We start from the raw sequence: 25024 nt of genomic DNA on the forward strand, positions 1-25024 counted from the left end.
TCATGAGATTGCTCCATTATTTCTATTTGTTTGTTCATGACGATGAGAGAGTAGTATGAATGAATGATCTTGGTATTACTTTCACATAACCCTCCATAAGTTATTTCCATGTTTTCATAACTAATGCATGTAAAATGATTAAATAAATACATGCAATGCAAATGCAAATACAAATGCCAAATGTCGAATGTAAATGCAAAAGCTGTTAATTCCATAAGTGACCAACATAAAACATCCTTCATTTAGACAACAAGATTTTATTACACCAGGTAGTCAAAATAAAATTGTGATTATTCATTTATTCATTTCCTTGAGCTGTACTCTTCATGGAATCTAACATTGCACCCAAAGTTATCGGTGTACTTTATCATATTTGATGACACCTGATGTCCTTAAATAGTGTATGGTTGAATCTTGAGATCTCCATTTTTACTTCCAATGAGAAGTGGTCTTCATGTCTTTGTGAAGGGTCTTATCGTCCTTGATATGACTGTATCTATCTCCTGAGAGAACATCTTGGCCTTTACTCCTTTAAAGGAAGTCTTCAATTAGCTTCAGATTTCTTAATCCATCGGATGTCCTTCTTCATGGATCATTTGAACATATTTGGATATCCTGGTTTTGACTACATGGTTAAGAATTTCTTGTCTCATTATGACCAGCCTTATTATTAGTCAATCACTTGTGAATTAACACCTTTGGATGACATGAAGATGCAAATGCAATAAAATCAAAATAAAATAGACATAAAACCAAAATGGGTTAGTACACATAAGATAAACAACAAAATAGTAAGTATCGTAATCATTAACTAAAAGCTACACTCACATGCTAGCTACCCAATTATGCTTTAGTATATTATTATACTCAACATGATTTCTACCTACATGATTTGTTATTCACAAAAAATCCTAACCACATGATATTTAATTCGCTTGTTTATTTGAAAAATAAATCTAACTGCATGATCTCTAGTTCTCCTATATTTATTCGGAAAGTAAAATTCATACTACAAAAATTAAAAGACTCAAAAGAGCTTTTCCTTGTGCACCCTCCTCACGGGATTCTTAAGGTTCGGGTTAAGCTCTAATTAGGCTTGGATTTCTAGGTTCACTATATGCTGGGTTCGACTCTAAAGTAATAGGTTCTCGTATTGTCCTTGCCAGTGCCCCCTTGGGCTGTCGGACCCTCAATCCTGGCCCATCACAGGCTTTTAGGATCGAGTTCAATTCGAGGGAACACACCTCCTTATGTCCGTGCGGAGGTGAATACCATCACGAGGACCATAAGGCGTGAGCTCCAGGAGCGATTCACTATCCCATGCAGAGATGAAAACCACACGAGGGTGTAGTTTCTCACTTCTACTTAAATAGGACAGAGCGGGGTTTTAGCTCATGTTATGATAATGCAAATGTGCAGTGTGTGAGGAAAAGCGAAAAATACACAATCACACAACACTTAAATCAATCCTCAAATTCCTTTTAAAACACACAATTAATATGAAAACATCAACAAACAAGTCAGTACAACTATTTAGTGATTAATCAAATTATAAACAAAATTTTTTTAATACCAAACAAGGGATCAAAAACCAAATTAGAGCGAATTTATAACTTTCATTTGCAAAGACAATTAATTAATCGACTATTGACCTGACTCTATAAAAAATGTCTCCAGCAGAGTCGCCAAACTTTCGAAACGATTTTTTTCTTAGGTTAGATTTTAAAAACCAAACATTTGTTAATTATTCTCTTTCTTGGTTAATTTTCAATTAAAAAGTAATATGATTTAAAAAAATCTCTCATTTCAAAAAAATTTTGGAATTTTCTTTACGATAGAAAAATATATGGTTCGAGGAGCCGCCACCAATCTTTAATTAGGGTGTGATTGGGCACCCAAAAATATTTTTTCATTTTAAATAAAAATTAATTTTAATTAAAACGAAAAATTTATAGTATGCATACAAGAAAATTGAGTTCGGGAGTTGGTTACGCGCAGGGAAGGATTAGCACCCCTACAGTGCCCTAAATCGGTACCTAGTTGATTAATTAATTATCTTTACAATGAATTTTACAAGTTCGAATTTCATTTGATTCATGATCCCATAAAACAATAATTATGAATTTTAAAATGAAATATAATAATATTTAATTATTTCCTATCGAGAGAAACAAACCTCTCATACATTGAGGAAATAAATTCTTACTCCAATCGAAATAAAGAAATATTATAATTCCATTATAATATTCAAATGAACAAAAACATATTAAATTAAAACTACCAATCCTTTTTAGAAAGAAGAAGAATATTCGATTATTTAAAAACATCGAGATCATACCTTATATAAGTTCTAACAATCTTTTTTTGAATAATTTAAATGAACGAATATTTTTTATTCTCTCATTCCCAAATTTTAAGTGAGGAATCATTTTTAGGTTTCACTGTTGGGATACACTTTCAGTTTAAAATCATCTACAATGGCTCTCTAATAAGTTAAGACAATCCCCTCACAACGATTTTAAAATAAAAGGGTATTACCCTTAATCCAATTATTTGATAGGGGTCGAGTTATGCACACGAGGATAACATACAATTGTGCAAAAAATTGTCATACGATTCATCACTAAATCATTCACATACGTGTTCATGTATGAAAACATATCAACAATGCAAAACAAATACAAACCATTAATTAAAGAAGGCAATTATTTGACAAGGGACTAAATTAAAAGGAATAAAAAATTCAAGGATTAAATATAATAGATAAAATAATATAAATTAGGACTAAAATGCTTGAGATCTAAATCTAAAGATTCAATTTAAAGTCAAAGTTCTAGGATCGAATTTAGGAGATGACCACCAACTCAAAATAGGGACTAAACCTAAACTAAGACTTTAAATGTAAAGGAAATAAGAAAATACTCATCCTAAAAGTAAATTTCTAAACTCTAAATAATGTAAAGGAAATAAGAAAATAAATTACCCATGCAACGAAATTTATCATACGACTTTAAATGTGTAAAACGATCGAATCAAAAGAAAATGAACATGAATTTTAGTACTTAACAAATTAAACAAACAAGGAATTAAATAAAAAAAACACAAAACTAATCGAAGATTAAATTCTAATTATTCGCAAGCTCAACTAAAGATTAAATTTAAATAAAACGAAAATTAGACATGCATATCAAGAATTAAGGCAACGATTAAAATGATAAAATGTGCATAAATATGAAAGACTTAAATATAAATAACCTAAAAATTATAACTGAAATCTCAATCTAGAAAATAACAAAATTGGGACAAACAAAGAAAAATCGAATTCAAAATCAATCCCTAGGTGACTAGAATGTAAATAGGCGCTAAACCTAGGAGTACTAAAACCTAATTTTATCCTTGGGCTTCAGTGGCTAAATGAATAATTAACCCAACATTTTAATATATATTCTAATTAAAAGATTAAACCTAATCATAAACTTATTCTAAACCTTCATCCGTTTCTCTCTTCTCCCTTCCTCCATCTTTTGGACGCTTATTCCAAAGGGCCAACAAAACCATGATGACCATGCTCCGATGAAGCTCATACCACCCCTAGCCAGCACACACGATGGTCACAAAGGCTGAGACTAAACCAAACTGAACTTTTTTTTAAGCTCTCTACTCCTTTGACCGAACCTTTAGAGGACCCTAACCAAATCACGAAGCCGCCACCTACACTGCCGCATATCGGACTATATCGGCACCGATCCATGCTCCGACCACCATTAACAACCACCAGGGACATCAAAAACCAACCCAATCGACCCAAACGCTCCACTTCCCTCTCTAAACCTCTTTCTAACACTAACAAAAACTTGAGACCCCTCCGGTGAACACCCTCGACGGTTGAGCAAACCCAAACGACCCTAAACTCAATCCCGGGCTCCTTACTCTGGTGACGAAACCATATCAAATGGTAAATCTAACTACCTATTTCTATTTTTTCTTTTCTGTTTTTTATGAACCTAAACCCGATTACTTACCTTCCACATTCCGACAAAGACACCATTCTAACTTCGACGATGGAACCCGAACGGTGACGAGATGAAGTCGACAAGGCTCCACCGACGTTTGCACAACCCAAGTAATTCAACCCCAAATCCCTTTTCTTTTTTAGTTTCAAAATAATAATAGCACACACAAAAAAAAAAAATTGGACAAAAAAAGAAACCGAAGAAGAATATCTCAAAAAAATGTGTAGTGCTATGCTTTCTGTGTTTTTGAATTATGAGATTACACTCTCGTTTTTCTTTTGTATCGATTTACTCTTTCTAATGTTTTTTTTTCTACTGCTTTGTGTTACTGAAAAAAAGGAGAATCCTTGTGTAGCTAAAAACTGCTCTCAAATCTATTCTCTTTGTTTACATGAATCTTTATTTCGAAAAGGAAGCCCCTTACAAAATCCCCTTTTGGGCCCCTTTATACTTTGTTTTTTACCCGAGAGCGAGAAATCAAATTTGTTACATTTTTTCTCTTTCCTTTCCTCTTTCTGGTTTTCCTCTTTACATGATTGATTCCGTGAGCTGGAGGTTTGTTGGTGTCAGTTTGTTACCATCTACTGCTGAGAGGATGAGCCCAATTGATAGTGCACAACTGGCGTGAAAGATAGGTGCCAGCTCGGGGAACTTCTGGAATGCTAGTGACGAGGCTTGGTTGTTGCTGGGATTGCTCACGTGGAAGATAGGGGTATCTCTACTAAGATTTCACAACCCTGATTTTGGGTTTGTTGTTAGGTTTAGTAATGGGTCCAAACCGGGTATGGGTCATTTTGTTTGGGACAAATGGATTGGGTTTAAATTTGAATTTGAACATTTATTTGAGTTTTAAAAATGGGGTGTTATGTATACATGGACATGGACAATACTTTAATGGTTAATTTTTGATGAGAATGGATAAACATGAATAGTCACTGGTCCAAATAATCCAATGCACAAACCTAAAATTGAATCTTCAAACTGATCCCAAATTTCTATTTGTATCATCAATGACCCTTATATTGGACTTATCGTCAATTTACGAGTGTCTTCAAATCGTCCTTCAATCATCTCAGGTTGAATTAAATGACCCAAACAAAATTAGGGTATAATAAATGTCTCGAAAAATATTTTAGTGTTTAAAAAATTTTTCGTTAAAAATATGTGTTTAAATACGGTCTGGGAATTGATGTTTCAACCTGTTTTTGACTGCTCACTGACTATCTTGTATGAACAACAAGGCAGTAAATGAGATATTCCAGTTTTATTTCGTTAAAATTAAGAATTAATATAAAAATAAATATTTAAATAATATTTTGAAAAATATTTTAGTGTTTAAAAAAATTTTCGTTAAAAATAAGTGTTTAAAGTTTTCTCTGTTATATTTTTACGTGTATACCGTTAAAAAATTTGTTAAGTGACATGTGTCACGTTCAGGTTTTTTAGCGAAAACTTTAGACACTTATTTTTAACGAAAAATTCTTTAGGTACAAAATGTTAATTTTGAGTATAGTTTACGCTCTTATTTTAACACTGACTTTAGTTCAAGTTTGAACTCGATCCTAATTTTTAATGAGTTTGAAATAAATTATTTGATATTTAAAACAAAAAATTTGAGATTAAATTTAAAAAATAATATATTAATTTGAATAAATAATTAATAGTATTAATATTTATATGTTATTGAAAAAACCTATGATAAGGTTTTTATGTACTTAAAATTTAAATTTGAATTCGAGTTTGAACTTGAATTGAGTTCGAATTCGAACTTCAATCAAGTTAAATCTTTAATTTTTTTTGAGGTTAATTCGAGATTTAATTTTTGATTTTAATTTAAATCAAACTTAATAATTTAAAGCTCATAAACTTTTAAATTGAGTATTGTTATACGGACTCCACTTGTTTACAGCCATAATGAACACTCACCAAAACCAATGGTACAACAGCATCTTGTTTTTTAAGATTGCAATTTACAAACACAACCTGCTAGCTTTCTTCAACAACAACTATAGTACAAGTACGAGGATTAGCGTTGTTGTCTTACAGTTTTTGTTGTTGTTGTTGTATATTAATGTTTTGAGTATGGGTTGCTGTAAACATCAACCTTTGACTGTGATGGGGATGTTTTTGAACCTCCTTTCCCGGTAACTATTGGAATCCAGTCTGTCTTGAACCAAAACAGTAAAGTATCGTAAAGTATTTGGTTTCCTTGGATTCTTTCTAGGTTCCGTTACGTGAAAACAATCGTGCACTTTCTTCAGCTATATGGTTCTGTTTCAATTTCAGATATCCATTCTTCTTCGTGTCTTTGTTACAGATTCGCATACTAATTACGACAGGACAACAGGTTGCGGAAAGGGAACCCATGCCCAAGGCTAACTTGATTGGTATACTGACTTCTCTAGCCATATTTCCACCCTCAGGTCTCAGGTAAGATACGAATTATAACTTACAAATCTAGAGCTGTTGTGCTTTATTAGAAGGATGTTTTTTATTAGTATATTGTGATTATAAGATAATATATATTTATAATCATTTTTAGTCATTAATAACATGCACATATCTTATAGATACAATTACTTGAACCTATAACTTCTATGAAAAACAACCATTTTTTAATCACGGAAGTGGTTTAATGAGTTTTGGATAAGTTATATATTATTAACTTAATCGTATACTGCATATATGTAATGTTGTAATGATGATATTGAACTGTACGGGTGTACTGTGAAGGCGGGTATAAATTCTTTATCTAACACCACTCAATGTCAACATGTGCACCACAATACCCTCACCTTCACCCATTCGACATTGTTATCCAACAATTTTCACCAATGGCCTACTATACTCTTTATCTAACACCACCTCCCCGACCATGGACAACACTTCTATAAAGTCGATGAACACTACCACAACCACTTCTACCACTCAACAAAATGTTGATAGAATGATCACCACATGGTATCTCGATTCTGGTGTCACTCACCATGTAAATAACCCAACAACCGTTTGATTTGTCACAAGGTTATGTTCATGTTCGTTTAATTTTTTAATATCATGTTTGTATTGGTTTATTTATTTATTAAGGTGTTTATGAACGTATTCGTTTAATGTTTGTGAACATATTCATTTTATGCTGCCATACTTCAAAGAATCTTTAGAAAAAAATTCTAATATTTTTTATATTAATCAACAAAATAAAAAAATCTAAATTAATTTGAACAAAAATAATTTAATCTTAAAATATAAAAATAATCTAAACTAATTTAAATAATAAAATAATTAAAAAAATTACCTTGTCATTATTCTTTAAGCTCAATCCTTTTTTTCTCTCCTCCTAGTGAATGAACTATATCAACTCCCTCTCACATATATTCTAAACCCTCCACCCCCTACCCACCACTAATTACTGCTGCACTCACCTTCATTATTGTTCAGCAATGATACATGAATTATTGACCTTTTGGGTCACCAGTAATACGTGAATGAATTTATGACTGCAGCTGTATGCATGGGATGAAGGAGTCACGGACGTGGGAGCTGAAGTGAAGAACTAATGAAATTTTGGAGTCTTCACCATTTGAAGTCTTTCCCGAACACAATTGTGGAACACCATGCGTCTTTTATTTTAACTGCAACAACCGCCATTGTCTGAGAAATAATACTCGGGATATGTGTATTTATAAAATTATATACAATATGTTATCTTTTCTTTATGATTTTCAATAATTTTATGATTCGTTTAGTTCTATGAAATATTTTCTGTTTTTATTTTTAGAAAATAATTTTCATTTTTAGTTTTTTGAAAATTAGAAAACTTGTTTGGTTAATATAAATGAAAACTTGAATTCAAAAAAATAGTGAAAATATTTTTGATATCTAATTTCTTAAATGAAGATGAATAAATATTTATTAAACAATTAAATTGAAATTTAATTTTTTAAAAAATATTACATAAATTTAACATGTGAGCTATGCAAATATAAAATAATAAAGTTGATAAGAAATTTCCTAACATAAAAATTATTTTAGTTTATAATAAGAATATAATGTTAATACATATTAGACATCAATTAAATTTAAGAAAATACATAAAAAATATTGTAATAAACAAGAGAACATAAAAGTTTCGTTAAAATAAAAATATATTTAGTGATATTTAAGGCCCTCAATTTTTTTTAAAAAAGATTTAGTGTACCCTTGAAACTTTTTTACATTCAACGCGACACTTAAAAAAAGAATCTATTTAAGCTTTTGACCTACATAATGAAACCATCACGATGCTTACATGACAACTCATAAAGGTTTCAAGGTAATTTAAAGTGTTAATGTGACAATTCACGATGTTGTGGCAATACACGATAGACAATGATATGATAGGTGAGTTTAATTGATTTTTTTACTAAGTTCGAGGGATTAATTAATTTTTTATAGAAAGTTTGAGAAATTTCTTAGAAGGATTTGAACTCACGTAACTTAAGTTAAAAATCTAGATCTCATGTTTTCCTATTTTTCAAGTTTTCAAAACAAATTTTAATGAAAATACTGAAAACATCTTCTTCTTATGTTTTCATATTTTCACTTTTTTTTCATTTTCAAATTTTATAATCAAAGACGTTTTGTTCAATATTTTTAATTTTCTAAAAATATACAAATGAAAATAACTTATATTTTTGAGAACCAAACTTATCCTTAATTTTTTTATTAATTTAAATTTTTAGTATAACTTTTTTTTATTATAAATTTTTGATATTTTAAAAGTTTATTTCAAATCGTAGTTAAAATTATTAAAAAGAATACTGAATTCGTATATTGAACGTTAAAAATAGGGTCCGAATTTAATATCCGAGTTAACATTGTTGGATTTTATTTTGATCTTCACTACTACGAAGTAGGTTTGTAGCGGCGTTTTTAGCAATGTATAGAGATAAAACGTCACTAACTTTAAACATATCTCAACCTTTAGATGCAAAACGCCACGAAACAGTATCATTGGCAGCTTTTTTTTTAAATGCCGTAATAGACTCAACGTTTGTGGCATTTTTTCAAACAAGCGCTGCAATAACATACAAATTTGGTGGCTTTTTTTAATAAACACCTTTAATTCAGTGCATTAATGGCGTTTGTGTTTAAAAACGTAGTAAGTTTAAAAAGTTTTTATCTCTCAAACCCTTCAGCCCGATCTGATCTTTTATTTTCTTTAACATTTTCTGCTCACCGCCGTTTGCAAAGACCCACGAAGCTGCTGTTGACTGGCACCGTTCTACGTTGTCGTGACCTTCACCGCCACGCCCATCACGATTTTGTCAATGTTCCAAGTATCACTGCTGCCGTTTGACGCCGCCGTGACCTCTCTATCGCCATCGAGGTAATTTTTATATTCTGAAATTTGAAGTTATCGTGTTTTCAAGCATTAATTGGATCGTTAATTTTCAGAAATTAGTTTTTTTTGTCAAGTTACCCTCTAACAGTTAGGCCGTATACAACATTCACGTCTTGATTTTGCGTTTAATGGCACTGGTAATTTTATGTTTTCTTGATCGGCACTGCCCTTAATAGTATTGTATCTGTTTAATGGAACTGCTTATTTTAGTGCAAATTTGTTATCTTGTCTTGTTAGAACAATTAGTTACTTCCTTGGAAGTTATCTCATTGTATTATGTTGGATTTTTTGGCTCCTCTGTTCATCTCCCTTGTTCTTTTCCTTTGCTTGGGGATTAGTCTGAATTACGTGCTTTGAATGACATTGTGTGACCTTATACCAGTTTTAGTCATTACGAATGCTAGTCCGATTTTCTTTTTTCGAGAGATAGATTGCATTAGTGCAACACTTGTGATGTTTCTCTGGAATTCGAATTGAAAATCATTACTTTTAGTTAGTTGGATTTTTTTGGGATGCTATGTATCAATACCTAGAGTAGAATATGAATCTTTGTACGCATAAAAAAGCACTTTTAGCATCAAACACTTTTGATTATGTTTAGAAATTCTGTTCGCAACACCAGTATATCAAACACTTGTGATAGTTTAGAAATCTTGTTCGCAAGACTAGTATATAATTCAGAATTTGATAGGATTGGACTGAATTTTTTTATATGCATTTGAAATCAAACATTCCAAGTTGATAAAACATGTGGCTTGAATAAGTTTGCCAAATATGTGTGATATATTAGGACACGATCCCCATACAAATTGGACAAATAAATGCACCAATGGAACATGTCAATGATTGGCAAAGTGAGAATGTATAATTTTGGAATTTAAATGAAATTGTATTACATATATGTATTTGGATGTGAAGTCAATTTAACCAAATTCATAAGTAATTTCAGAAGCTTTTAGGTATAATAAAGTAAACAATTTTCCACATGCAATCAATGTTTAAGTTCCATTTACTCTCATTTCTAAACTTTAATTTCTGTCCATGGTGAAAATTATGTTATTCTCAAACAAGATTATCAATCCCAGATAGTATAGATTCTGTCATAAGGTCCACATCATGTTTCATATAATTAATCATTTAGGGCAAATAATACAATTCTATTATAGTATGTTTCATGGTGAAAATAGTTACTTATAGACTTTTTTCCCTTTTCTTTTTAAAATTTCTCTATAATATTAACAATTAACATTCAAAATGGATATTCCAGAAATAAAAAATGGATAAGAGTTGGATGGATTTGTCTAGGGTAAGTGACGACTATCAAAATGGAGTAGAAACTTTTCTAAATTTTTCTTTTGTGAATGCAAGCCAGGAAAATAGATTCTTTAACCTTGTAAGAAGTGTGGTACACATTCGTGAAGTTGTCGACGAGTACCTAATTGTTTTTGGTTTTGTTCGAGGCTATAAAAAGTGAATATTCCATGGAGAGTGTACACATCGTAAATCTTCTTCCATGAGTAATTCAACTTATCCTCTTAATTCTCATCATCGATCTGTTAGAGAAGATGACATTGAGGGTATGTTGTGGGATGCATTTAATATGCACAATCATCATCAATCTGTTAGAGAAGATGATTGTAATATGAGTGTTAATGATTTTACCGACATGAAAAGAATTGGATGTTTTGAAGAGCCAAATGGAGAAGCGACACAGTTTTAAAAGTTGCTTGATGAGATGAATGAACAACTTTATGAGGGATCGAAATAATCAAAACTCTTATTTTGTATTCATATTTTCCACTTAAAATGCTTGAGAGGGCGGACTGGTAACTCTTTTACGCAATTATTAGAGTTCCTCAGATAAATGTTTCCTTTTGCAAAAATTCTGCAATCATAAAAATATATAAAGAAAATGATAAATGATTTGGGCCTTGGCTATGAGAAAATTCATAGTTGTTTGATTGATTGCATGTTGTATTGGGGTGATCGAAAAAACCAAGAGTTTTGCGATGTATGCGGAAAATCTCAATAGATGAATGGGGACGTAGAAAATATGAGTGAGGACGAAGTTGAAGCACAATTGAGAAAGATGCCAGTAAATATTTTGTGATACTTCCCACTAATACCTACGCTTCAAAGACTTTTATGTCTTCAAAGACTGCTGAGTCTATGCCGTGACATCATGATGGACGAATCGATGATGGGTTATTAAGGCATCCTGTGGATTGTTTATCGTGGAAGTCATTTAACCAAAAATTTCCAAGCTTTGCAAGAGATCCCCAAAATGTCAAACTCGATCTTGCATCTGATGGGTTTAATCATTTTAAAATCATGAGAACTTCGTATAATACTTGTCATGTTCTGCTTATTCCCAACAATTTGCCCCCATGGATTTGCATGAAACAATTATTCTTTATCTTATCAATGATAATCCCCACTGAGAAAGGTCCCGAAAATGATATTGACATCTATATACAACCTATTATTGAAAAGTTGAAACAGTGATGGGTGGGTGTCGAAACATATGATGTGTAGAAGAAAGGGAACTTTAATTTACGTGTAGTTTTATTATGGACTATTAATGATTTCCCTGCTTATGCAAATTTGTCTAGTTGGAGTACCAAAGGTCCTTATGCTTGTTCTTGCTGTATTGTAAAGACATGTTCAATGTGGTTGTATCATGGAAAGAAGTTCTCGTGCATGGTGCATTGTCGGTGGTTAGGTGAAAATCACAAATTTAGATATAAAAAATATGTTCAATGGTACTGAAGAGTTTAGAAAAGCTCCTGAGAAAACAATCGTGTATGATATCTTGTCAATAATGAAGGATATGAATTTTACTTATGGAAAGATGAAGCAACCATCGAATACGTGATCAAAGAAAAGGAAAAGCAGGTGTATGATCCTGATTTTGAGCAATAGAGTGATGATGAGTATGATGAAGAGGATGATCCAAATGAGGTGGATTTATGGAAAAATAAAAGTATTTTCTTCAAGTTTCCCTATTGGAAGGATCACATTTTGAGACATAATCTTGATGTCATGCACATTGAGAAGAATGTTTGTGAGTATATGATCGAGACCATTCTCAATGTCGATAGTAAATATAAAGATAATCTAAAGAGTCGAATTGATTTATTTGACATCAAAATTTAACGTGATATTCATCCCTAATCACTTCCTAATGGAAAATCTTGGTTACCACCTTCTATTTTTATGATGTCGAAGAAATAAAAAGAAGTGTTTTGCGCAATGTTGAAGGATATAAAGGTCCCATATGGGTATGAATCAAATATATATTGATGTGTTAGTGTTAAAGACCAAAAACTTTATTTTCTAAAGTCACATGATTATCATATATTGATGTAAGATTTACTACCAATTGCTTTACGTGGTTCTATGTCGAATAAGGTGACGCCTTGTATAATTGAACTTTCCAATATAAATAACGTTTGAATTTATTCTAAAGTTTTAATTGATTTTTAGGAAAAATTGAGTGATAAATGGATGGAGTATGAAGTTACGGCTTCATCTCATGGTTCCATTAATGTGGATGAGATTAAAAATCAAGTTGTTGCTGAAGGTTTTTATCCCGAAAGATATGGTCGAGTTCGCTGTTAGGGATCATTTGTTACCCATCCAAATATTTTGGATCCAGTTTGTCTCAGTACATGTCATCACAAGGTCAATCTTCTCAATCAAAAGTTATTCAATTAAAAATCCAGTTGACTAAAGTGGATGAAAAATTTGCTCAAATGAAAGCCGAAGTTGAAGTGAGAGAAGTAGAATGAGAAGCAAGAGAAGTAGAAAGAAAAACGAGAGAAACAGAGAGGGAAGCAACATATCTGACAAAATATGATGAACTTAAAAAACAACTTGAAGCTATAAAGAAGATGATGGAGCAATATCAAGCACAAAATTCACCACCCTAGGTGATTTATTAGATTCATACTATGTTTATTCTAGTTGTTAAACTATATTACATTTCACTTGAACGTTGAATTATATTATATTTCAATTAAATGTTGAATTACATCACTTTAATGTTTGTAAGCTTTAATTTATTTATGCTGTTAAGTACTTTTTACTTGATTCGAGTTGTATCAAGTTTGTTATTGGATATTGTTACATGATATGTTAAATATGGACAATAAAGAGTACAAATTAACATTTGCAAAACAGTTTTGAATAGAGGAGTTTGGATAAAAAGTGCCACCATAAGACCACACATTTGCGCAACGTTTTTTGACTCTAAAATACCGTTACATGTCCTAAACTATTAAGGTGTTTATATCAAAAGTGCCGCTAAATGTCCTAACATATTGCAATGTTTGGAAAAATGTCGCTAAATATCCTAACCTATTGTGATGTTTGTAAACAAAACATTGCTAAATGTCCTAACCTATTGCGACATTTTTTATTTACAAATGCCGCTAATATTTGCAACATGTGTTATAGAGGTAATTGTTGCAGTGCCTTTTTAATGTCGAGGAGCTTTTTGCGATGCTTAAAAACATTGCTATAGGACTAAAAAAATGCCGCTATTGAACATTTTTATTGTATTGTTTGCTTTCTTCTTTTTACTCCTCTTTTATTGTTGATTTTTTAATTGATCTTTTTGTTGTTTTTACTCTTACGATTCCATCCTTTCAACTGTTTTATTTTGACTTAGCGAGAGAAAAGCTTTTATAAAAAAACAAATCAAAGGCAGTTGCAATAACGGTGTTGAAACCTAAGAAACCACATTTTCTCAATGTCTTCTCCTCTACTTGGAGTGCCAACAATATGATATTTCACTCTTTATCCTCTTTGTAATAATTAGGGTTTACTGAAACTATTTTTATGAATTTTATTTTAGATTAGTTAATCTTGTTTACTTTGTCTAATGTTGATATTTTAACAGAGAATTCCTTTAGAATTTAAAAGAAACTTGGAGGGAAATTTTTTTGGGTCAGCTTTTTTAAAAGGACCAAGTGAGTATACTTGGGTTGTTGAATTAGTTCAAAAGAATGATGACTTGTTCTTTTATAAAGAATGGGTTGATTTTGTTGAAGATTATAGCCTAGGATGTAATGATATTTTTGTTTTTAGGTATGATGGTGTTGAAAAAGGAAACTATGGAAAAATATCTTCATTCAGTTAATCATAATTTTAGAAGAGTTTACAATATAAAGGAAAAAGAATAAGAAACTTATTAATAAACGAACTTTCTAACCAACCAGCTAACAACCTAACTGAATATACAATTATTACTCTCAATACTCAACATTAAGTTATAGGTTGTAAGACATCTTTAAACCCAACATAGAAACCAAATAGTGTTGTTGAACTCCTAGAGCTTTTGTCATTACATATGCTAGTTGTTCATTTGTTCTAACATGCTCTGCTCATATCAGTCCTTCTTCCACTTTATCTCCAAGAAAAAGATAATATATTTTAACGTGCTTAGTCTTCTCATGAAACACTGGATCGACATCCATTTGAAGTGAAACTTTACTACCACTTAACATCTGAGCAAACTTCATATCTCTTACTCCAAGTTCTCTAAAATGTATATTTATTTATTTTAATGAAACTTTTTTGTGCTCTTGTTTACAACGAAATGATTTTTACAACAGTAACATCCATGTTATGGTATTAGACCTCTGCTGATGATCTAGCGAAAATATTTTTTTTTTTCCAAGATATCAAAGAATTCTTGAGCTTGATACAAAAACCAGTAACAATTCATCTTGTCATAGAACATGATGTCCAATTTGAATCACATTAAGCAAAAAGTTGTTTTTCACTTACAAATTGTCGGACCTAGCATCAGTACCTTGCCATCGCTCCTTACCGCATGGAACCAATGGAGTTGAAGGAACTTAAGGCACAAATTCAAGAAATTCTAGAGCGAGGATTTATCCACCCTAGCGTGTCACCTTGGGGAGCACCGATTTTATTTGTAAAGAAGAAGGACGAGACAATGAGGTTGTGCATTTACTACAGTAAATTGAATAAGTTAAATATGAAGAAGCAATAACTGCTTCTGAGAATTGATGACTTGTTTGGCCAACTTCAAGGAGCTAGGTATTATCTAAGATGACTTGAGGTCAGGATACTGCCGGCCGAAAGTTAAGGAGGACGACATAGAAAATATTTCCTTTAAGACTCAGTATGGTCACTACGAGTTTCTAGTGACACATTTCAGTCTTACCAATGCCCTAGCCATATTTATGGATTTTATGAATAAGATATTTCATCAGTATTTAGATTACTTTTTTGTGGTATTCATTGATGACATCTTGGTTTACTCACATTCGAAGGAAGAACATGACTATCACTTACGTATTGTGCTACAGACCTTGAAGGAGTATCAATTATTCGCCAAGTTCAGTAAGTACGAGTTTTGGGTATCTGATGTATCATTTTTGGGTCATGTGGTATCTGTCCAAGGCATTTGAGTTGATCCTTTAAAAATTTGAGTAGTAAGAAAGTGGGAATCACCGTGGAACGTGTCAGAGGTATGTAATTTTCTAGGGTTTGCTCAGTATTACCGTTATTTTATTAAAGGTTTTCTATAATTGTCACTCTATTGACCAAGCTACTGCAAAAAGGAGTACCGTTTGTTTGGGATGACAAGCACTAGCAAAGTTTCGAGAAGCTAAAAGATATTTTAACTCAGGCACCATGGCTGACCCAACTGGAGTCAGGTAAGAACTATCCATGTTTATTGATGCCTCACTATATGGGTTAGGTTGCATGTTGATACAAGAGGATTGAGTGGTCGTGTATGCATCCTGAAAGCTTAATCCTCATGAGCACATCTACCCCACTCATGATTTAGAATTAGAGGTCGTAGTTTTTACTTTGAAGATTTGGAGGCACTACCGCTTCGGGTTGAAGTGATACATCTTCACCGACGACAAGAGTTTAAATTATCTACTCATATAAAAGGAGTTAAATTTTATGCAACGATGTTGGGTGGAATTGCTTAAGGATTATGATTGTGTGATCGATTACCACCTGGGCAAAGCAAATATGGTAGTTGACGCCTTGAGTCAAAAGTCTATATCTAATCTCTAACCTTGCTTGCGTCTTTGAGTTTAACCGTCAATGGTGGATTACAATGAGTCACAAGTCAAACCCAAATTGGTTAAAGAGGTCAGAGAACTTCAAAGGACCGATGACCACTCAATAGCTAGGGCTGGACAAACTCGATGATGTGAGGCACCTAGATTTGAGCTGAAGAATGGTGATGTCTTATATTTTTTGGGTCATTTGTGTGTCTCATTGAGCAAGGGGTTGCGAACAAAGATCCTTAGTGAGGTGCATTGTAGTACGTTTTCAGTCTACCTCAGATAAAACAAGATGCATCAAGATCTCCATCAGTTGTATTGGTGGCTAGACATGAAAAATGGGATATCTGAGTTTATGTCTAGGTGTCTGGCATGTCAACAAGAAAAAACTAGAATGTCAGGTTCCATCGGGGTATCTTCAGCGCATTCAAATTCCACAATGGAAATGAGATAGAGTGACCATGGACTTTGCAACTGGGTTACTGATTACGTGGATGAAGCAAGATGTAATCTGAGTAGTGGTCAGTAAATTAAATAAATCCGCCTATTTTCTGTCGGTTGCATTGAATTTTACCCTAGAGAGGTTGGATAGGCTATACATTCAATAGATAGTAAGACCACATGGAGTATTGACGTTGATTATTTCTAAATGAGATCTACGTTTCAAATTGAGGTTTTAGAAAGCACTTCATGAGACCTTAAGTACCTGACTGCATTTCAGCATCGCCTTCCACCCACAGACTAATGGCCAGTCCAAGTGTGTGATTTAGATTTTAGACGACATGCTTAGATGTTGTGTGATGGACCTCGAGGGTAGTTGGAAGGATCATCTTTCGTTAGTGTAGTTCACATACAACAACAACAACTATCAGTCAAGCATTTAGATAACTCCCTATGAATCTTTTATGGGAGGAAGTGCATAACACCTTTGTGTTGGATAAAGCTTAACAAGAGAAAGCTGATTGGTCCCGACTTGATTAGAGAAGACGTAGAGAAAGTCTGATTGATTCAATATCAATTAAAGGAAGCTTTTGACTGGTAAGGATCTTATGCAAAATTGAAATGTAAGGGCATAGAGTTTAAAGTGGGCGATAAAATATTCCTAAAGGTGTCACCTTGGAAGAGGGTGCTTTGTTTAGGTGCAAAAGAAAGTTAACTTCGCACATCATTATATTCTATGAGATTCTTGAGAGAGTCAGACCCGTAGCCTACCGTCTAGCCTTGCTGTCAGAGATGGAACACATTCATATTGTGTTTAAAGTGTCGATGCTCTGGAGATATCGATCAAACCCATAGAATATGATTCCACTAAAGAATATGGAAGTAAGCCAATATATGACCTATGAGGAAGAACCAATAAGGATTTTGGGTTGAAAGGTCAAGGAGTTGAGAAACAAGTAGATTCCCTTAGTGAAGGTTGATAACCCCATAAAAGGCTATATTTCGTGCCTTTTTACTTTGGTTATTGGTTGTTTAAAGGCACATTTAGTTGCATATAGTTGCATTTAGGCCTATATAGTTGCATGTGGTGGTGGTGTTTTGCTGTTGCATTTTATTTGGAAATGTTACACCCTATACTTGGTTTAGAAGTTAGACCTGGATACTTGAGCACACATTAGTTTATAATATTGTTAGACAAAACAAAATCCTAAATCAAGCGCTCTATGCGAAAGCATTTAAAATTTAGGCTTAAGGGTCACAGATGCCCCTATAGTAGACCAAATTTATCAATTTTGCCCATATCATATTTTTGCATCAATTTTGCCCTTGAAGTTGTTTAATTTCATCAATGTCTACCTTTGACCATCTTGATTAATAGAACCGTTAATTTATAATGATCTGAACTCTAGTTGTTTCCACCTAAGATATCTTTGTTGACGTGTCAGCCTGATGATGTGGCAATAACAAAAATATTGTTATTTGTTAAATAAACAGGAAACAAAATTGGATTTTCCCTAGTCTCTAATCAAACACAATCAAGTTTTTTTATTGGATTGAAAACCCACTGTGCCAATGTTATTTACCCTGTTCTGACTGGTCGTGGCATGCACCGCTAGCTTTGGCTTTATCCATTGACCAAACCCTAATCGTTAGATCATCATCGTTATCCACTATTCATGGTGAAAATATAAAAGACCATTTGAAAAGGTTGTTCAAACTCATTACCTCATATATTAGTCATCACCCCCTTTATCGGAAGAATTACCTCGTTCTGACCATAACCTCAATGATCGTTTGTCGAAACTCGTCGTCGTTTGTCGTGAATCGTCGATCGAATGTTCATCGAAAAAACTTATCATCAAAAATTATTTTTGAGATTTTAGGCCACCACGACCATTTGTTTGCTTCACCGACAGCTCAATCGAGTTCCTTTAGAAATTCCAAGCAAAACCCAACTGATGGTGTTTCCTCGTCGTTGCTCATTCTCCGATCATCGAATGTTCAGAGGAAAAGGAGGGCTTTAGGTTTACTTTGGGTTCTCGGTTCGTTCGATCACTGTTGGGCTGTTTAGAGTGTTTTTGGTGAACATTTGTGCTTTGTCAGAGTTCCTAGCGATGGTCGGAGGGGGGTAATGGCCACCATCATGATGTGGCCAATGACCTTTGGTTTGCTTCGACCGAGGGAGACCATGAGAGAGTTATTTGATTAGGGATTAAGGAAAAAATCCTAATTTTTTTGTTTATTTAAAAATAATAATATTTTTTTATTGCCATGTTAACAAAGATATCTTAGGTGGAAATAACTGGCTTCCACATCAGCAAAAATTAACGGTTCTGTTAGTCAAGATGGTCAATGGTAAACATTGATGAAACTAAACAACTTCGAGGGCCAAATTGATAATTTAGTATACTACAAGGTCATTTGTGAACCCACCTTAAGCCTAAAATTTAAAACATATATCATGCAACATGTGGTAGCCGATAAGCAATAATAAACTAACATTTATTAATCTTTATTTCACACAACCAAACAATTCAGTGTCAAATTAAGATTACCATTATTCCTTATTAGTCATTAATTGATGACATACAAATTTCCAGGTTAATCAGACCTCATTTAGGGGCCTAATTGAACATGCTTAATTTAGGGACCAAAATGTAAAATTTTAAAAATATAAAAATAAACCAATAATATGAAATTGAAGGTTCTAGTATGAAATTATTGTTATTATAAATTCATAGAACAAATTTCAATCAAATCTAACTTAAAACAAAACTTTAATTGCAAAACCATGTTTTTGGACCAAATTGAATACATTTTAAAATTTAGGGACCATCCAAGGACTTAGGGAACACTTTAGGTATTTAATGAATTTAATTTACTTATTTTTATCGAGAAAACAATGAAATGATCGATCCTTTTTCATGGGGGATCGAGTGGATCGATCCTTTGGGAAATGGATCGATAATTTTGAGACATGTATCGGTCTTTTTTTATGAAAAATGCATAAAATACATTCTAATGTACATGAACATGAATCAAATTGGTCATGCATTCAATCCTAGGGTATATGAACATGCTTGGACACCCTTAAACCCCTTAGAACATGTCGTAATACTTATATATTGTTTTTCATATCATAATTTAACATAATATACAAGTCTTTAGCATCCAAAGTCAAATTTGCACATAAAGTCAACTTAAGCACAAGTCGCCTAACCATTTTGTGCATTATTGGTCGTTTCATGAATCCGAAAGGCCTAACATCTTATGTTCACTTATTATCACTTGTCTAAATGGTCTGAACATTTTTTAAGGGTATATATCATCTTTTGGTCACTCAAGGCATACTTGAACATATTCATAACATGTAATCTAATATCAACATTCATCAATTCATTATTCATTCATGAATCAAAGCATAATATAAGTCATTATAGGTCACTTATGCACCATCAAAGGTCAAAAGAAAAAAATCAACTTAAAGTTCAATTAAAGATCCTGTATTGTCTCAAAATAAAGCCAATGGTCAAATAACTTTACAAAAGCTCCCTTGCTTTGATCAGCTCTAAGTGCCTTGCCCCTGAAGCTCTCGAATCAATAAGTAATGATATGAAAATCCATTAAACAACGAGTGTGAGCTATAAAGCTCACTGAATGACTAAATATTTGAGCAAGATGTATATGCCTAAGGCTAAAGGAAAACATACCTAAATGCCGTGGAACCTTACTTGTTTTTACCTCAATGATCATACCATAATTTCATGCTTTAATGTTCACTTAATGCATCATAAATGCACACAAAATCCAGATTATAAACATGCTTTTACATCATCATATACCTTGCAGCAAATCGCATGCACTCATGCATAATTACCTTTTCGACAAAGTCACAAACAACAAGAACATTATTTCCATTTAAGATCAATGACCCTTTTGCTCAAAACATAACTCACTCATTGGATAAACAAACTCCATATAGTTTCCCTTTATTTGTGGACTCACTTAGGTCCAAAACCACGTGTTTGCAGAGCAAAGCTTAACACCCTACCTTACCCTCTACACTTCACGGAGCATAGCTCAGTGCACCAACCTTACCCGTATAACCCTTGTTCATACACATATAGAAAACCATAGAGTACTTTTTCCTAGGCATGCCTTTCATATCCAAAGGTCTGATTTATAATAAATAGCCATTTAATCCAAGTACACAAGAGTGGTTGTCAGAAGATGCATAGTTTCATATATACACTTTCAGATTTATTTTGAAACACTATCACTTTTGGTTTTCATGATCAACCACACATAAGGATAGCAAGATAACTCTACTCGTCACATACAAGGGCAGTAATATAACTACACTCATCCACACATATTCATACTTATATATATATTTAAACACTTTTTAAATCACTATGCATCATCCGCAACATATCACAATTCACATTACGTATCACATTTCATATCAATTGCACATTTCCAATTCACATCCCATTAATCACAATCTTCCAATACACCATAACTCATAGTCACCATGCCATATCACATATACACTAACAATGATCACATGCTTCCATTACATCATAACTCATATTCAACATGTTTTAACACTCATGCTTGTATATAACGCTTGCCTCTAATGCACCATGAATCATAATTAATACATCATAACTCATATAACTATCTAAATCACATTATTTCAATATATTCTTAACTCATAATCGACATGATTTTATACACATACTCATAATGATAATTCACTTTCAATGTTCCATAAATTTTTCCACAAGATATATGCTCATGTTGTTCACATACTTTAATCTATACATCATGAATCCACACAATCAATTATCAACAACAACTATTCAAAAATTATAACCTAAAATTCAGAGTTCACACATAACTAAACTTTCATTTAACATTGAACATGTTCATCATAAGCGAATGGATAACCACAAACCTTGATGGCGCAACCACGTAATTCGACCCTAAATGCTAGCCAAATGACTACCAACAATTGATGCACCATTTCCCCCAACCATACACACCTTAGGATCCTTATAAATCAATTCAATAAGTCACAAAAACATCCAAAAGAGAACATAAAGTTCTGCTTCTAGAGTATAACAAAAATCAACTGAAAGATCGATAAATCTTTCTGAAACATTTCTCCAAGCCTCCGATTGAATGACACTACTTTCCCCAACAATAACTGATCAAGAACAACTAATATCATCATCTAAACTTATCTAGAAACCTCTCAATTGACATCAATTAACTCCAATTACCGGATTTTAGAAAAAATGTCAAAATGAGCTTGTTTTGAAGAATTCTTTATCGAAATCATGAAAAAAAACCTTAATCAACCCTAGAAAACCTTGAAAAGTTATCAAGAAAAATAACACATTTAATGCCTCCAAAAATTACTTTTAATTCACAACTTATCTTTAAAACAATTGTTCAATTAAAATCATCAATCACATTTAATCATTAATCATTGAAGCACAAAAAGAGCCAAGGAAGGAGCATTACCTTGCTGGAAATGAAAGAAAGAAAGTTCAATAATGGCAACATCAAAGAGGTAAAGGGTAATTGGCAAAGAAGAAAAGGAGAAGAAACAATCTTGATTGAAGAGAGAAAATCAATAACAAAGGAATAGAAAATGAATAAGAAGAGTTTCATCCATTCGAGAACACTTGAGAGAGTTTGGGAGAAAATACAAGAGTGTTTGGATGAGAGAAAATGAAAGAAACGATTAATGAAAACTATAAATGAAAATAAGCAAAAAATAAGAGAATGAATCTAGATGGAATTTTCGCAAAAAGGAGATTAAATATACAATTAAACTTGGAGGGAAAACACTAAACATAAGCCTTGATAAAATAAGCTTCATAGATTTTCGATTTGTGATCTTTTATAATTTAGTCACTAAAAATACAATATCTAATTCATTCAATTTAGTCACCTTGTAAAACCAAATTATAAATTCCCAAAAATTCAAATCATTATTTCAAAGCATTTAAACCACTTCAGAAAATAGTTATCAATTAAAAATATCGATATTAATATTTTTACAGAAAATCTAAAAATCGACCTGACTATCGTTCCGAAAATACCAAACTCAATTTTGGGACATTACAACTCTCTCCCCCTAAACATGTTTTCATCCTTGAAATCAATTTTGAGAACATAAACTGATATTAGAACTAAAAAACTTGATCAGATTCACTAACAACATACTTGGAGTTGTGGTTACTTCACTATAACACATCGAAATCCATTCATGACCCCAATAATCTTTTTCAATGTTGGTGGTGTTTTTGAGCTTCTGCGATATATTGTGTGAGTTAGTAATTTCAAACTAAGGATGTGAGGTGGAACTGAGGTACTTATGTATTGCTGCTAAGATTTATTTTGGGGTTCATGAGATTTATCAGAGTGGCACAGCGAAATCATGATAGTTTGGGTTAAGCTGTGCAATTTGAGTTTTTGTTTCTGCATGGCATTTCATTTTCGATTGCTCGATGGTGTAAGTTATGTTATGTAAACATTTGGGTAATATTGTATATAGGCTTTGGGTGCAAGTTTGACCTTGTTTTTGGTTGTATCTTATTGATTATGGTTAGTTTGAGTTTTTCGTGAGGGTGTTGGAAGGTGGGCTTGAGTTCATGTTGAAAATTTTAGTGGCTTCTGATATGATGCATAAGAAGTTATGTTATTGTGTGGTATGGTCATAAGTCTTGTGTTAGGTTATTCTAGATTGAGCATTAGTGGTGGCTTGTGGTTGGTTTCGATTTGGGTTCGTGAGGTTGAAGAAAAGTGAAGTTGTTTTTTGAGATAGATAAAGTTGTGGTTAGGCGTCGGTATCTGTGTGATGAATTATGGTATTGCGGTTGAATTGGTTATTTTTCTTTCAAGAGAGTTTTTATTGTGAAAAGAAGTTTGATATATGAATATTTAGGGGTAGATTAGACAAGAGGTTATTTGGTTCATATATGTTGTTATTTTGTACATTGGTTTTGTTGCTTGTCGTTTATGTCGATCTTTTGAGTTTGAGTGTGTCTATGATGTTTCCATGAATCAATGTTGGTAGGAAATTGTTTTGATTATTGGTATGATTGCTTTTGTGATTGTGATAAGGGTTGTGTATGTCTTCCATTTGATAGAAAGTTGTTATGGTTTAGTTTGATTAAGAAAAATCACCACCCGAACACGTAAACACAATACAACAAGTTCAACCAATCCAGACTCAAAAAACCATACACTTTTATTGAACACTCAACAAAACAATAAATCCAAAAACATAGCTCACTACTGTTCCACCAACCAAAACTCAAAACATTAACAATTACACAAACCTTTCAAACCTCACGCAATCAAACACTTACAGTCCTTTAACAATTTGAAAACACTCAATACCCATAATAAGCATGATTAACTACTCTTTTATAACCTTACTCTTCTTGAACATACACAAGTACCTTAATATCAAAAGCTCAACAAAACTCAAATTTGAACAACATCGCAATCATGAAATCTTCGTAATCCAACTAAACAACAATGAGATGTCAATCAATTAAATATGAAACTTCTCAAACCACTCTGCATTGCATCGACCCATTTAAACTAAACATTACTCTTGAATCAATCCAAAGAAAAAGTAACATTGCGGAAAACCCTTGATGACACAACTATAACTATATGTGATTCCTAGCTAGTCACGAACTTTGATAGTTGTTCTCAGTGATTTCTAACTCTTAATAGCTTAAATATCTTTTGAACCCATATACTTACCATCAGTTGCAATAACACGACCCATAAACACCACCACATGAGATCAACACTTACAATTCAGGACTTCATATCTAACCACTTCCAATAAAAACTTGAACAACATCCTAAAAATACCAATTCCACTCTTTTCTGATAAGAAACTCATGAGATAATCATCAATGAACTTTAACACAAACCAAGTGGATTTCAAACGATACACACAACATATCTAGCGCTTGGAACAATAAGAATGCGTTCCAAACGAATGAAAACACTACTAGCTTGTAATGTAATATTCATTACCTCTGACTTAAAAACCTTGAATTACTACCAACCTGATCACAAATCAATCTTTG

The 25024-nt window shown here is 32.6% G+C and overlaps 1 long non-coding RNA gene across 2 annotated transcripts; it reads left to right on the forward strand.

Annotated features, from left to right (window-relative positions):
* The first annotated feature begins 3490 nt into the window (after positions 1 to 3490).
* On the forward strand, positions 3491 to 4883 carry LOC120155995. 2 transcript variants are annotated; one of them, XR_005519021.1, is made up of 3 exons: positions 3491 to 3955; positions 4042 to 4123; positions 4584 to 4883. It is a non-coding gene; the product is annotated as an uncharacterized LOC120155995 (long non-coding RNA). The 2 variants fall into 2 exon arrangements; XR_005519020.1 differs by having other exon boundaries at positions 4042 to 4883.
* The last annotated feature ends 20141 nt before the right edge of the window (positions 4884 to 25024 follow it).

The sequence above is a fragment of the Hibiscus syriacus genome, unplaced genomic scaffold (genome assembly GCF_006381635.1).
Source record: "Hibiscus syriacus cultivar Baekdansim isolate YM2019G1 unplaced genomic scaffold, ASM638163v2 tig00111210_pilon, whole genome shotgun sequence".
Classification (NCBI taxonomy): domain Eukaryota; kingdom Viridiplantae; phylum Streptophyta; class Magnoliopsida; order Malvales; family Malvaceae; genus Hibiscus; species Hibiscus syriacus.